This window comes from Trachypithecus francoisi, unplaced genomic scaffold (genome assembly GCF_009764315.1).
Source record: "Trachypithecus francoisi isolate TF-2019V2 unplaced genomic scaffold, Tfra_2.0 Lachesis_group9, whole genome shotgun sequence".
Classification (NCBI taxonomy): Eukaryota; Metazoa; Chordata; class Mammalia; order Primates; family Cercopithecidae; genus Trachypithecus; species Trachypithecus francoisi.
This window is the reverse complement of record NW_022681474.1, coordinates 71,476,814-71,492,010: the sequence shown is the minus strand read 5'-3', so window position 1 is coordinate 71,492,010 and position 15,197 is coordinate 71,476,814.

Genomic DNA, 15,197 nt, shown 5'->3' with positions numbered 1-15,197 from the left:
CTCGTCCTCACCCCTCTTTGCTGTCCATATGGGTTCAATGTGAGTAACCGCAGTTGTAGAGTGTAGCTGTCTTCTTCTGACACAGTCCTAAATACAAAACTGAGTAGCCAGAAGAATCACTTCTAGGGTAAACGTCTGTAAACAATGGTTGTATTTCTTTTCAATATTACTGGTTAACATTGTGAAAAAAAAAAAAAATTTTGGCCGGGCGCGGTGGCTCAAGCCTGTAATCCCAGCACTTTGGGAGGCCGAGACGGGCGGATCACGAGGTCAGGAGATCGAGACCATCCTGGCTAACACGGTGAAACCCCGTCTCTACTGAAAAATTCAAAAAACTAGCCGGGCGAGGTGGCAGGCGCCTGTAGTCCCAGCTACTCAGGAGGCTGAGGCAGGAGAATGGCGTGAACCCGGGAGGCAGAGCTTACAGTGAGCCGAGATCTGGCCACTGCAGTCCAGCCTGGGCGACAGAGCGAGACTCCGTCTCAAAAAAAAAAAAAAAAAAAAAAAAAAACATTGTGGAGCTATTACTGATGGGCCAGACTCTGTGTTAGGCACAGACTTTCCAGGGATTATTTCATTTAATCCTCACAGCAAATACAGATAGGCAAGTCAGGCTCACAAAAATGTATGCAGGGTTTCAGGGTTATGATAGGTAGAGCCAAACCCATCTGCCCAACCCAAGGGCCCCTGAGCTCCAACCCTACATCAAACTTTCAACATAGTACACCTTTTAGGAAAAGATTCTTGTTGCAAAAGCACCATAGGCAGTGTGTGTGTAAGGTCATTGTAAAAGTGTAGATAAGCAAGGGATAAGTGTCATCCCACCACCCAGAAGTAACCACTGTTAATATGTTGGCTTATCTGTTCCCAGGTGTTTCTGTGCCTGTACATACTATTCTTCTTGAATAAAAATAGGATTACACAGTGTATACAGTTTTGTAACTTTTGTTCATGAAACAATATACTGTATAATGCATTTCTTTATCATGAGATAGTCTTCTATGATACAGGAGGTTTTGTAAGATTTCTTCATTCTTTTGAATGGATGCACCGTAATTTATTTAACCAATTCTTTATTTTTAGACATTTAGGAATCTGGTTTTGTTTCATCCTTTTAGTTTTTCACTCTTATAGTTTTTCAATAATTCTGTGGTGGACATCTACGTGGTTGAAGCTGTCCAGTCAAGCTCCTCACACCCTCTCAGGCCCTCGCCCAAATCCTTTGCCATACTGCAACTGGCAGGCTCATGGCCTTGGAACATGGGGCTTCCTTTGTCTGAGTCCCCTCCTCTCGCTCCAGTCACCAGCTAACTCATGCTGTCTCTTGGGTCTCAGATGAAATGCAGCTTCCTCTAGGGAGTCCAGGCCTTTCCGCTGTTTGTGCTCCTAGACCCTACCTTGTTCCTTCATTGCATTTAACACAATTATGATGAATTAATTGGCCATGTAATTACTTATCTAATTATGATGTTCCCTACTAGACTATTAGCTTCATGATGGCAGTGTCTTTGACTCCATTTTTCACTATGCTATCCCCAGAGCACTTCGTAAGAGTTTCTAAAATCTTTTCCATAAGGTTTTCAATTTACTTTGCCTAGATCCATCAGAGGAATCACTATATATGGCAGCTATAGCCTTATGAAATATATTTCTTAACTAATAATGTTTGAGAGTCAAAATTTTTCCTTGATCCATGGGCTGCAGAATGGATGCTGTATTATCACAGATGAAAACAACATTCATCTCCTTGGACTTTTCCATCAGAGCTCTTGGGTGACCAGGTGTATTGTCAATGAGCAGTAATATTTGGAAAAGAATCGTTATTTCTGAGCAGTAGGACTCAATAGTGGGCTTCAAATATTCAGTAAACCATGCTGTAAACAGATGTGCCATCATCCAGGTTTTGTTGTTCCATTTATAGAGCACAGGCAGAGTAGATTTAGTATAATTCTTAACAGCCCTAAAATTTTCAGAATGGTAAATAAGCTTTGCTTCAACTTAAAGTCACCAGCTATGTTAGCCCCTAACAAGAGAGTCAGCTTGTCCTTTGAAGCTTTGAAGCCAGGCATTGACTTCTCCTCTGTAGCTATGACAGTCCTACTTGTCATCCACTTCTAATCTAAGTCTATTTTGTGTACATTGAAAATATGTTGGCAAATGAAGCCACTTTTATTAATGATCTTACCTAGATCTTCTGGATAACTTCTGCAGCTTCTATATCTGCACTTGTTGCTTCACCTTGCATGTTTATGTTATGGAGATGGCTTCTTTCCTTAAAACCTCATGAACCAACCTCTGTTGGCTTCCAACTCTTCTTCTGCAGTTTTTTTTTTTTACCTCTCTCAGCCTTTGCAGAATTAAAGAGAGTTAGGACCTCGCTCTGGATTAGGCTTTGGTTTAAGGAAATGTTGTGGCTGGTCTGATCTTCTACCCAGACCATTAAAACTTTGTCCATATCAGCGATAAGGATGTCTTGCTTTCTTATCACTCACGTGTTCACTAGAGAATAATTTTTAATTTTCTTCAAGAACTTTTCTTTTGCATTGGTGACCTGGCTAAGTGGCACAAAAGGCCTAGCTTTTGGTTTATCTTGGTTTTCAATATGCCTTCCTCACTAAGTTTAATCATTTCTAGCTTTTGATTTCAAGTGAGAGACACATGACATTTCCTTTCACTTGAACATTTAGAGGCTACTATATGGCTAGTAATTAGCCAAATTTCAATATTTTTGTGTTTCAGGAAATAAGGAAGCCCAAAGAGAGGAGGATAGGTAGGAAAACTGCCAGTCGGTGGAGCAGTCAGAACACACACCATATTTATCGATTAAGTTCACCATTTTATACGGGCAAGATTTGCAGTGGTCCAAAACAATTATGATAGTAATATAGTGACATAAAAGATCACTGATCGCAGATCACCAGAACATATAATAATAATGAAAAGTTTGAAGTGTTGTGAGAATTACCAAAATGTGACACAGAGACATGTAGTGAGCTCATGTTGTTGGAAAAAATGATGCCAGTAGGCTTGCTTATTGCAGGGTTGCCACAAATCTCCAATTTGTTAAAAAACACGGTATCTGTAAAGCACAATAAGACAAAGTGCAATAAAACAGGGTATGCCTGCATGTGAATCAGAGGTAGAAGATTCTTGGCCAGCTTCAGTGGCTCACGCCTATAATCCTAGCACTTTGGGAGGCCAAGGTGGGCAGATCACTTGAGGACAGGAGTTCCAGACCAGCCTGGCCAATGTATTGAAACTTTGTCTCTACTAAAAATACAAAAATTAGCCAGGCATGGTGGCACACACCTGTAATCCCAGCTACTCAGGAGACTGAGGTAGAATCACTCAAACCCAGAAGGTGGAGGTTGTAACGAGCCGAGATCGCACCACTGCACTCCAGCCTGGGCAACACAGCAAGACTGTCTCAAAAAAAAAAAAAACAAAAAAAACAAAAAACCCTAAAGAACAAAAACAAACAAAAAATAAGAGATGAAGATTCTATTTCCAAGGTTGCCACAAACTTTGTGATCTTGGGCACAGAGAAGTTGTGAATTCTAAAATCCCTTTGAATTCTAAATTCTGCAACTCTATGCATTGGGCAGTGGACAGAACGTGAACTTTGACATCAGAAAGATCTGTTTTTAAAAATGTACCTTGTTGCTTTCTAGCTGATGGGTCTTATAGTTAAGCTTTCTGATTTTAATTTCCTCATCAATAAAAGTAGGCTAATAATATCTTCCTTGCTGTATTAGTATGAGAATTAATGCTAACACGGTGGACAATTATTGGCATCAATTAAGGACAGCATCGGTGGTTCTCATGCTGGCCTTGCTGGTGGCCCAGCAGCAACTTCCTTCCGTTGCCCATGTAAGCCTCTGTCTCACTATAGGAAATCTACACACACATTCACCACCAAGTAATGCCTCAGACACCTTCACACTCTTGAACTTTCCTATGACTATGATACATGCTTTTCAATCTATCTTAAGGTGACCTTCACTTGCACGGAAAGTCTGAAAATGTACAGTCAGTGTTGCGTAACTGTGAGGTTGGCCTATAAAGGAAGCAGCTTTTCTTTTCTTCCTTTTTTTTTTTTTTTCATTCACTTGAGGCATTCCCCTTGTGGGCGTGTGATCTCCCCGATGGCAGCAATAGCTCAGGCAGCCACAACCACAGCCCTCAGTCCGCTGCAAGTAAGAGCGCAGAACACCTGGCCTCCTACAGCCTGGAGCTCCAGCAGTTCCATCTGGTGGCCGCCAGAGCAAAGGCTCAAGGACCTCTAGGCTTGCCCTGAACAAGGCACAGGGGCAGCTGTCACTCCCTGGAGCAAACTTACTCTGGGGAAACCTCTGGTCAAATCCCAACAGCTCAGAATTCCAGAGATGCCAGGAGAGCCAAAGCACTCACATGACCCTCCACTCATCAGCACACACAGTTGTCTGTGATCCAGGTAGGAAAGTGAAATGTTTTCATCTGAGTGCACATCATAACATCGGAACCAGAAGACATTTCAGAAATAGGTTGATTCAGTCTTGTTACCTGTATATATATATATACACACACACACACAACAAGAGCCACAGAAACAGGTTGTTTTCTGCCTGGTAGTCTTTAACTCTGGTCACACTTTAACATCACCAGGAGAGAAAAACAGGCAAAAAGACATGGTCGAATATTACAATAGCCAACCTTTACATCAAGTTTACCCCTGTGCCAGGCACTGTCTAAGTACTTAGTCTGCAAAACCCCGAAGAGTAGCTATGACACTATCCTCATGTTACACACGAGGAATGGGAGTACTGAAGTGTTAAATAACTTGCTCAAGATCACATAGCTCATGAGTGGCAAAGACAGAGTTTGAATCCACCTAACAGTCTGATTTCAGATAGCAAGCTCTAAACCACCGTGTTTCACAAAAGAAAAGTTACAAAGAACCAAAAAACGTAAGAAAAGATGCTTAACCTCACCAGGGACCAAGAGAAGGTATGGCAAAAAAAAAAAAGACATGCTCAAATACTTGTAGAGTGTACGTCGGCCCTTTTAGAAAGGTGATTTGTGAGTGTCTACCAAATGTAAACTATGAATTCGCCCTGGCCCAGGATTCCACTTCCAGTAATCTATGCTGCTTGAATACTCAAAAGCTTTGTGTACAAGGATGCTCACAGATGGCAATATCTTTGCAAGGCCCTCTGGCCATCTCTGTATGTGACTCATGGTAAAGTACCTGGCACTTCTTAGGTACTCCAGAGCTGCTTGCAAGAATAGGCAACCAATAAATATTTATTTATCTAAATAATGATGTGTTGTCCAAGTACTTCAGTAATGCTACTAACAATTCAATAGTGAAAGTGTGACCACACCAAGCTTGGCAAAACTACAAGGGATCACAAAAAGGCTCTTCTCTTTGAGGCTCTGTTAGGGAGGAAGATGGCCCCACTTGCTGCATTATCTGGGTCCACCACTGGGGGGTCTGATGAGTGCAGCCAATGGATGACACCAGCAGATGAGAGGGTAGGAGTGAGAGCTGGCGTGTTTACGCCTCCTCCTACCCCTTCTATACCTCTGTTGCTCTACGCTGGGTCATGGTTTCAGCAGTGGCTGGAGTTACTTACAGCCCCAGATCTCTCTGGTTGGTCACTGTCTCACGGCTTTGACTCACATTGGTTTTGGTGATGCTTCTTCTCCTTCAAGCTTAGAAGGGGGGATGGTTTCTACTGTCGTTAGCCTCTGGCTGCCTCACTCCATCTTCATTGCTCCACTCACCTGCTCACATGTCTATTCAGAGCCCCTTACTAAAACAGTCTCCGATTGAAGCCTTCAGTGCGCCATCTTTATTTGCCAAGACCGTAAGTGATTTGGTCTCAGACTTTCATCCGGTGTACATTTGTGGAGGACCTTATAGGGGTTACCAGCATGAGGAAGTCAGTCCCTTCCACCTGTCAGCTCAGGGGAGCAGCTATAGCAGGGGTATTCCATGGGCCCGTGCAGGACCTTTTCCTTCAAATTCATCAGGGGCTTCGCTCTTTCCTAAGTGACAATGAATTAAGATGGCAATACTTGGTTAAGTAAGTTTTTGTTCAGGTGTCTGTCTCAGATAAATCTAAATCCAGTTAAAATCTCTCTATCTCTAGAAATACCTTAAGAACTTCATCTCATAGGGCAAGTGCAGTGAGTTCAAAGAGGCTAAGGGGAAGTGAAGTGGAAGCAAACCTGTTTCTCCTTGAGTGTCCCCACCTCAGGGAAGGATACTGCCAACCATCTGGTCCCAAACCTGAAGCCCCAGAATCTCTCACTCTACCTCTCTAAACCTCTCCCTGGTCTATCCCCTCCCATCCATCTTCATTTCTACTGCCTTGGTCCAGGCTCTTAACTTTTCTTGTTTGCAGTGGTCATAAGGAGTGGATTGTGTCCTCATCTCTGCATTCCAGTCTGGCACAGTGTCTGGCATAGAGTGGGCCCTCAGAAAAGGTTGGTTGCATGAATCAAAGCCTGTCACAGTAGCCTCCCACCTTCCTTCCTTCCCCAGTCTATTGCCCATCTGACGTGGTGAGATCTTTCTAAATCAGAGATATAGTTACATCATTACTTAAAGTCCTTCAATGTTTCCACCATGGCTCTTAGCCAGCCAGGGCTTGCCAACCTTTGTCTATAAAGAAACAAATAGTAGATATTTCAGGCTTTGTGGGCCCTACAGTTAGTTTCTGTTGCAACTACTCAACTCTGTTGTTATTGTGTGAAAGCAGCCATAGATGGTACCTAATCAATGAGCTCAGCTGTGTTCCAATAAAACTGGATTCACAAAAACAGGCAGCAGGCTGAATTGGCCCGAGGGCCACAGTTTGCTGCTCCTGCTCTAACAAGTACGTCCAAGCCGGTTGCTGTGGCATCACGACCTGGATTCAGCTGGCCTGAGTCCTGACACTCCTACTTCATACTTTACTCACCATCAATGCCACTTTTCTTCCAATCCTTCCCATATGCTGTGTATTTTCAGGTATCTGTGACTTTACATTTGCTGTTCTCTTTCTAGAATCCCTTCTCTCATCCATATGCCTATGAAACATTTATCTTACAAAGCCCCTTGCTTTGAAGGCTTCCCGACAACTCCCCGACCCCTGCCCCCAGAGAGTAACCTCACCCTATTTTTGTTGCCTTAGACCTGTTTCCATTATTAGAGTTCCACCTAACTCAATCTTGTTATTACTTGTTGACATGTCTGTATCCAATTATGGAAGCGATAGGCCTGTTACAGAGCTGCTTAGGAAATGTCTGCTGATTGAGGTGAAATCAAGGTGCCCAGTTCTTGACTGTTGCCCAAACATAACCATTTAGTGCCCCTTTTCACTCTGAGAAGCGACCCTAATGAATTGATAAATTATGCAGTTGCCCTACCTTTCTGCACTTTTGTATGGGTGGCTACCTGCTTAGCCTATATGTGGGATCACAAGAGAAGGGTTCAGGATCTCCCTTCCCAGTGTTTACTCCCTTCCCTGTGTCAGTCAGCAGATAGGTGTCCCTGGCCTCCCCAGGTCCAGCACAGAACAGCTGCAGGCCAGGGCCGAGAGGTTGCCAATGCAGGTCCAGTTTTCTGTCTCCACTCAGCCCGAGGAGATAGAGTCAATCAAGACACTGAGCACAGTAAGACTTGCAAGGAGGGTACAATCCCATGGTGACCAGTCAACTCTGCCCTATTCCATGACCCCAGGATAACTCTAACTAAAGCCAGGGCAGGGGGGAGAAAGCACTCCATGATCAGTGCAGGAAATCCTCCAAGCCCAGGCCCCAAGAGGGTCGGGCCACTTGTGGGGCCTTTATGCACAGAAAGGAAGTATCTTGTTAGAGTGACCATCCCTCTTCAAGAGTAATAGGAGTAGCTCCTAGAAAAGGCGCCCAGGAGAAAGAGAAACACCAAATGACTTTTTCCCCCTACGCCTCCTCCACTTGTTTGACAAGCAGCCTGGTTGCCCTAGCCTCTTTCCTGAACTTCCTCTCTCCACCCCCGTATTTCAGACACGTCCATCTCTGTTCCCTGGGCCCCTCACAGGAATACGAAATTGTCACCCGGAAGTGGGGCTGTGTAAGAAGCCCTCGCTTCTTTGAAAGCAGTTCCAAATCTGGGAGTGGTTCCCATAACTCTTGCAGCTCAGAAGTCATAGCAAAAGGCAACTGAATGCATTTGCCAAAAATGTCTCTCTCTGCATGTGAATCCCAAGTGCTATCTATATGGCAATCTTCACAAAACCGCCCTCCTGAAAGGTCAGTATTATTATTTCCAAGAGAATTGAGCTCATTCTGACCCCAAGGTTCTAACTCACGACCTTTTTGTTTAATGCTCCTGTCTTTTTGTTTAATAAGTCTTTTGAGTAGCTTTTGAATAAGTCCCACCCCAACTCCAGCTGCATTCAATTCTCCCAAATAGACATGCATCCAGAATTGTGTATAAGGCAATGCCCTGCTTTAAAAAAAAAAAAAAAAAGCCAATAGACAAAAATTCAAGCTTAGGAAACAAAGGAATCACACTATAGCAGACATTCAGAAGGATTCTTCACATGATGAGGACTCACTACAATTTCTTTACAAACTGAAAGTGCTCCTTCACAAATGAACATTTAAATTCAGGAGCACTTTCAGTTCAAGCAAAGGAGTTAAAGCAAAGACTTCAGAAGCCAGTATCAAATAAAGATCATCTCTCAAACTATAACAGGAGGAAAACAGGAATTAATTTATTCCAGACTTTTTACAAACACCCTCCTCTTTGACTTACATTACATAAAACACAGGTGTATGCTTGATATAAAACCAAAAAATAAAATAAAGTTCAACACCAAACCATTTGGTGGCAAAAAGTCGTAAATTCTGAAACTTTAGCAAATTGGTGATTTATTTTCCACCATGCACAAAATGCTCCATAAATTTAGAAGAGACGACCTCACCTGAACAAGGCATGCTTCCCACTTTCAGAGAGCTGTCCTTCTGGAGGTGAGACAAGAGAAATAGATGAATAATTTACATAAAACCAAAAATGAGCTATGTGATCTTGGGCAATTTATACAACCTCATTAAGTCTGCTTTCTCATCTTTAAAATAAAAAGTACGCATCACAGGATCTCTATGAGGATGAACTGAGATGATGCAGGTGAAGGACGTAGTACAGTGGAGGGAAGAGCTAGGACATCATTCCATATTAGCTGTACTGCTCTTGGTGGCTCTTATCATCATCCGCATTTCCCTCACAATGTCATTATAGAAAGTGGAAAGAAGAGATTATTCTCTTCAGTAGAATCAAGAAACAATGGATGGAGGAGGTAGAATCTGAGCTGGATCTTAGAGGATAGATGGGATTTTGGGAGAGGAGATGGGGGTTCAGGAGGGGCAGCCCATGATAAGGATGTGAGTCAGGTTCAGCATGAGGAACAGGGGAGCCTGGGTCCTTGAGGCCATGGACAGATTTGGCTGGCATGAAGGATATCTTTTTTTTTCTTTTTTTTTGAGACAGGGTCTTGCTTGTTGCCCAGGCAAAAGTGCAGAGACACAATCTTGGCTCACTGCAGCCTTAACCTCCCAGGCTCAAGCAATTCTCCCACCTCAGCTTCCCTAGTAGCTGGGACTACAGGCAGCCACCACCACACCTGGCTAATTTTTGTGTTTTTTGTAGAGACAGGGTTTCACCATGTTGCCCAGGCTGGTCTTGAACTCCTGAACTCAAGCAATCTGCCTGCCCTGACCTCCCAAAGTGCTGGGATTACAGGCATGAGCCACCGCACCTGGCTGGCATGAAGGATATCTAACAGGGAGAAAAAAAAGAGGCAAGGCTGGAAACAGAGGCCGAGATAAAATTTTGAAACAAGTTTAACCTTCCCAAATGAGGTATTTGAATGTTACCCTATTGGCAACAGAGAGCAGCCAAAGGTGTTTGAGGAGAGGAGTAATATGCTGTGAGTTATATTTCAGATACAATTCTTCTGGTAGCAGTGTACCAAATGGACAGCAATAGAGAATCCAGGCAGGCTACTTGGCTATTTTAATGGCCTGGGTAAGAAAGAGTGAGGGCCTAAACAAGCCAGAAAGTCTATAGAAAACAAATAAAGGGGATAGATGTAGATGGCCAAAACACTTTGAAGGAAGATCGGCTGACCTAATTCAAAGTAGAAAGAGAATTGACTCCTCTTTTGGTGATTTAAAGACCTTTGAACTTGGGTACAGATACCATTTTAAAAGTTAGAAAATGCAGGAAGAGGAACCAGTTCAGGGACAGGAGAAAAACCATCTGTTGCTATAGTGTGTGAGGTTAAGGCTTCCACTGGCAAGAAGGCCTTGGATAGAAATGAATTCTTCTGTTTCTTCCTCTGTGAAATGGAGACATCTGGGTGTACTCCCTAACTTCTACAGTTAGAGTCACTGATTTCTAAGTATGAGCTTCTCAGGGGCTAGAGTCTCTTTACTCATGATTCATGGTTTGGGGAGTAGATGTATGACTCACCCCTGTGTACTTATTTATATCCATTACTACTTACCCAGACAGCCTTTAATAGACTTGCTAAGTCAAATATGGGCCCAATATTCTAATACTTGAAAACAGAGATGGGTTTTGTCTGTTTTCGAAACATAGTTCCTTTAGCATATAAAATTCCAGCAGTAGTTATCGAAACCCTATAGTTTCTTGTCAGCTTGGATGAAAATTATAGTACTGTATCAGTCAGGATACAGTCAGGAAAATAAAAAATACTGGGTATTCTAACAGATAAAATTTAATATAGGGATTTTAGTCCTCCAATGTCTATTGGAGGCAAATATTGGAGCAAAATAAACACACTGAGCTAACACCAAGGTAGTAAGTTCAGGAAGTATCCACCCCAGGAGAACCAACAAGAAATTGGAGTTATCAGAACCTACAAGCTCAGTGGGGGGCCCCATGGAGCTGAGATGCTAGCCTCCATGGAAGCACTGCCCAGCTCATGCTGCTCTCTGAGAGCCTGCATTAAAATTGGCTCTGGAAGTGCCAGAAGAAGGTGAACTGGAACCCACTGCCACTGCTGGGGTGAAGGGCCATTGCTTGTAGAAGAAAAGCAAGTCCTCTGTCCCCTCTCCCTGTCCCCCCTTGTAATAACCTAACCTGAAGCCAGCTAATGAAGAATAAATGTAGTTTGCAGGCCAGGCACGGTGGCTCACGCCTATAATCCCAACACTTTGGGAGGCCAAGGGGACAGATCACAAGGTCAGGACTTCCAGACCAGCCTGGCCAACATAGTGAAACCCTGTCTCTACTAAAAATACAAAAAATTAGCTAGGCCTGGTGGCATATGCCTGTAGTCCCAGCTACACGGGAAGCTGAGGCAGAAGAATCGCTTGAACCCAGGAAGCAGAGTTTGCAGTGAGCCGAGATAGCACCATTGCACTCCAGCCCAGGCGACAGTGTGAGACTCTGTCTCAAAGAAAAAAAAAAGAAATATAGTTTGCAAAGTCCCAGGATCACACAACAAAGAAAGTAGAGAAAGGTGAATTTGGAGCTGGAAACCAATAACTTAGTAACTGACATGAGGAAATTTACATAGCACATGACTTGAGAAATATCAGATTGCTATGTTATTCTCTGAACAAGCAAACACAAAATAAAAAACTGTTTCAGATAATGCAATACAGACTAGAAATATTAAACTACTCTCCCATAAGCCTCAAAGAAAAAAAATAAATGGACACTTTGTGGTGTGAAAGTGCTTATGGTAATGTATAGGGATCAAGGTGGACATACCCTGACATGACCTACCCCCTCAGTGATTTATACCGTCATCTAATCCCACCCCCTTGAGTGTAGCCAAGACCTGAGAATTGCTTTTAACCAATAGAATATGGCAAAGATAATGGGATATTGCTCCCTTGATTATGTTATAAAATTCAGTCTTAGCCGGCTGGACTGAGAAAGAGTCTCCCACCAGCCTTGAAAAAGCAAACATCCATGCTGGGACTGGCCGGTGGCCTCTAGGACCTGAGAGTGGTTTCCAGCCAACTGCCAGTAAGAGGCAGGGGGCCTTGGTCATACAACCTCAGGGAAATGAATTCTTCCAACAGTCTGAATGAGCTCAGAAGCAGATCCTCCCCGAGAGCCTCCAGATAAGACCACAGCCGAGGCCAACACCTGAAGCAACCTCCTGAGTGAACTCTCAGCAGAAGGCCCAGCTAGCCTGTGCATAGACCCCTGACCCAGTGAAACTGTAGGATAGTAAACCAACATAGGAATAATGTTTATTTCTCTATTTTCCATCTATAGTCAACATTGACCTCTTATTGAGCATCTACCATAGGCTAGATATTTCTAGTCTTCAAGAAGCCAGTTTAGTAGGAAAAACAAACAAGTAACCAGAGCATTCCAGCCTAGGGTGATATGTTCAGGATGTAGGTGAGCCCGGGGGACTGCAGGAGCCTGGATGAGGGCAGCCTGGCCAGAGCAGAGGCCTGGGGCAGCCTTCAAAGGAGGAGGTCTTAGTTAAAGGAAGATTAACTAGTTAACTAGGGAAGGGGGCTTTAGGCACAGGCCCAGACAATTAGATCGTTCTTGATTGCTGATCATTTTTCTCCAACTTCATTATATGTAACAGAAATCAGAAAGAAAGAATTCAATACAAGTTCTTCCTTAAATTGTTTTTCTTCCATTAGATTTACACTCATATTACAGCATTCAATTGAAAATCCAAAATCCAGAAGAGCCTAAAAAAATGTGTGCTTGAGCTTAGATGTGTCTCCTGATAGAGATTAGATTAGCGATTGTTTGTCTTAATAAACGGTACTTCCTCTTGAAACTGTGCCCAAAACAACCTTAAAAAGTTCCGATTTCATGAAACGTGTCACTTCCTCTCCACTCACAGCCCCCATTTTCCTTCCTTCCCCTGGGTCTCACTTTTTTTTTTTTTTTTAATGTAATGCTTTCGTGTTTGTAATAATACCCGTCCTTGGCAGGCTGATATGATATAACTCCCAGTTTTCTGGGGAGAGTTTTGTGATGCAGTGAGTTTTGATCTCAGCCAAGGTCACAGAGAGGGTCAGAAACAACAGAGCCGAGATTTGACCCCTCACCCCAGAAGCCTCAGGAGGGGCCCCACAGTCATTTTCTTGTCATCATCTGAACTTGGAATGGCCTCCCACCCACACCCAGCCTTCCCTGGTGCCTCCTTCGCTTCCCATCACTTCACAGAGCAGTTATTCAGGGTCTGCGTGTATGAGCAGCTCAGCCATGTTGCATGACCTACTTTGGCATTTTCACACTACTCAGAGAAACTTTAGGGCAGAACCATGATAGTGGAGAGAAGCCTCCCTCCCAGCCACACCTGGCTCACTTTGGACCTGCTAACCCTGAACAAAGGAGCAGAGGACAGAGTGGATGAAAACACAAAGGGGAGGAACAAGGTGACCACAGCTGGCCTTCAGCAATGCCAAAGTGACCAGTGCAGGAACTCCTTGAATGTTTGGGCAGGGACATAAGGCACCTGTCTGTTTCACATCTGCTAATCAATTTCTTATCAAGTCATCATGGAGGCTGTTTGGGGAGGAACCCTATCTTCTGTGAGTTTTCTAAAGCACCCTGTCCTCTTCCCACAAGGACAGTATAATTAGTAACATCACACACTGCAGGCTACCATCTCCTGTAAGGTGGGCTATTAACTTTTCAGAGGGCGTGAAGAGCTACCACTCCTATTTCAAATAAAGCTAATGCCAAGGAACCCACATTTAAAGTTCTAAAACAGCAGCTACGCACCCACCACCACCCACAGATCTAGTGATAGAGATTTTTTCTTTTTCTGGCTTGGCCTATTATTTATTTAGAATCAGAACTGATTTCTATCTGGATGATGTAGTCATTTAGGCTGACATCTCAAAGCATCCAACAATAGAGTCCCCTCCCTCTTAAGAAGAACCATTGAGATACTATGACAGTGACCTTTGTGACTGAGGGTAGGATTTTGCCAAATCCAGGAAGGCTCCTGCATTGACCATTATCACCTACCTCCCCCAGCCTTGCTGAGATCTTGCTCAGACCAGGAATGCCTAAATTGGAGGTTCCGAAACAGGGGCAGAAACAAAAGTGCTGGTTCCTTCCCAGGCAGTGAGGGCTCATTTCTGTTGGAGCCCTGGGCCTGGACACTCCTCCAGCCATTGGTATTGTCTTTGAAGCCAACTTTATGATTTCACACTTGGTCTGGTTTACCTTTTAATGTCCTAAGTGGAAATCTTGGGAAGGTTGGTTGGACGAGTACATGGGTAGAGGAAGAAGAAAATTGAAACTCTCTTTTAAAAAATACAATGGAATTAAGAATTTAGAATTACATTTTAACATAACAAGCTCTAAGAGAAAAGTTTCCTTAAAGAATAGACTTTTGCTGTATGTCAATTAGTGAGCCTGTTCTTGCGGTAGGTTTTCTCTGCTGCCTCAGAGCCAAATCTTCAGCCTCCCACACAGATCTGTGAAATCAATTGTCTTCCCCAAACATGTGGTAACCACAGAGAAGCAAAATTAATAAAACTGCTCCAAAAGATGATTTTTAAAGATGACATTCCATTCTCGCTTTAAGCTTTCTTTCCTGAGGCCAAGTAGGGGCCCTGAAGTGGGAGCGGGAGGGGTTTGGTGAGAATTTGGGACCCGTATCTTTTTTATATTTAAGTTTTAGAGTTTTAGTTTCACTTAGTTGTTTTGGGAGAGAAGGAGAGCAGGGAGGATTTAAAGGTGATAAGGAGGAGGCCAAAAAAAAAAAAAAGGGTAAAGAAAAGAAAAGTCCATCAAGTTAGGACTGTCATGCCTGACAAACATGCATGTCAAGCCAAGGGGGTCTGGGGTCCACTCAACACCCCCACACGCACCTTCATTTGGTTGCCCGCCTCCCCTGCCTGGGTTAAAGGCTACCACTGAGGGTGGCGTGGCTGACATACCGAATCTGCCACCCAGTGACGTTCTTTGGGAGCAGGCCTCGCTCAGCCCAGGCCTGACAATGGCAGCTTAAGACAGGCAGAGGCCATCAGTCTCCATTACGAAGACAAGGTTTTCCTCCCATATTATCCCGTCTGTCATGTCCTCCTTAGATGCCAAAGGCATGGCTGTCTCATACATCATCATCATTTTCTCTCCACAAAGATGGAGAGCCCCAGGGAGGGGTCCTTTTTGCTCAGGGTCCTGCTATGGATGGCCAAGGGCCTTCCCTCGGTGACAG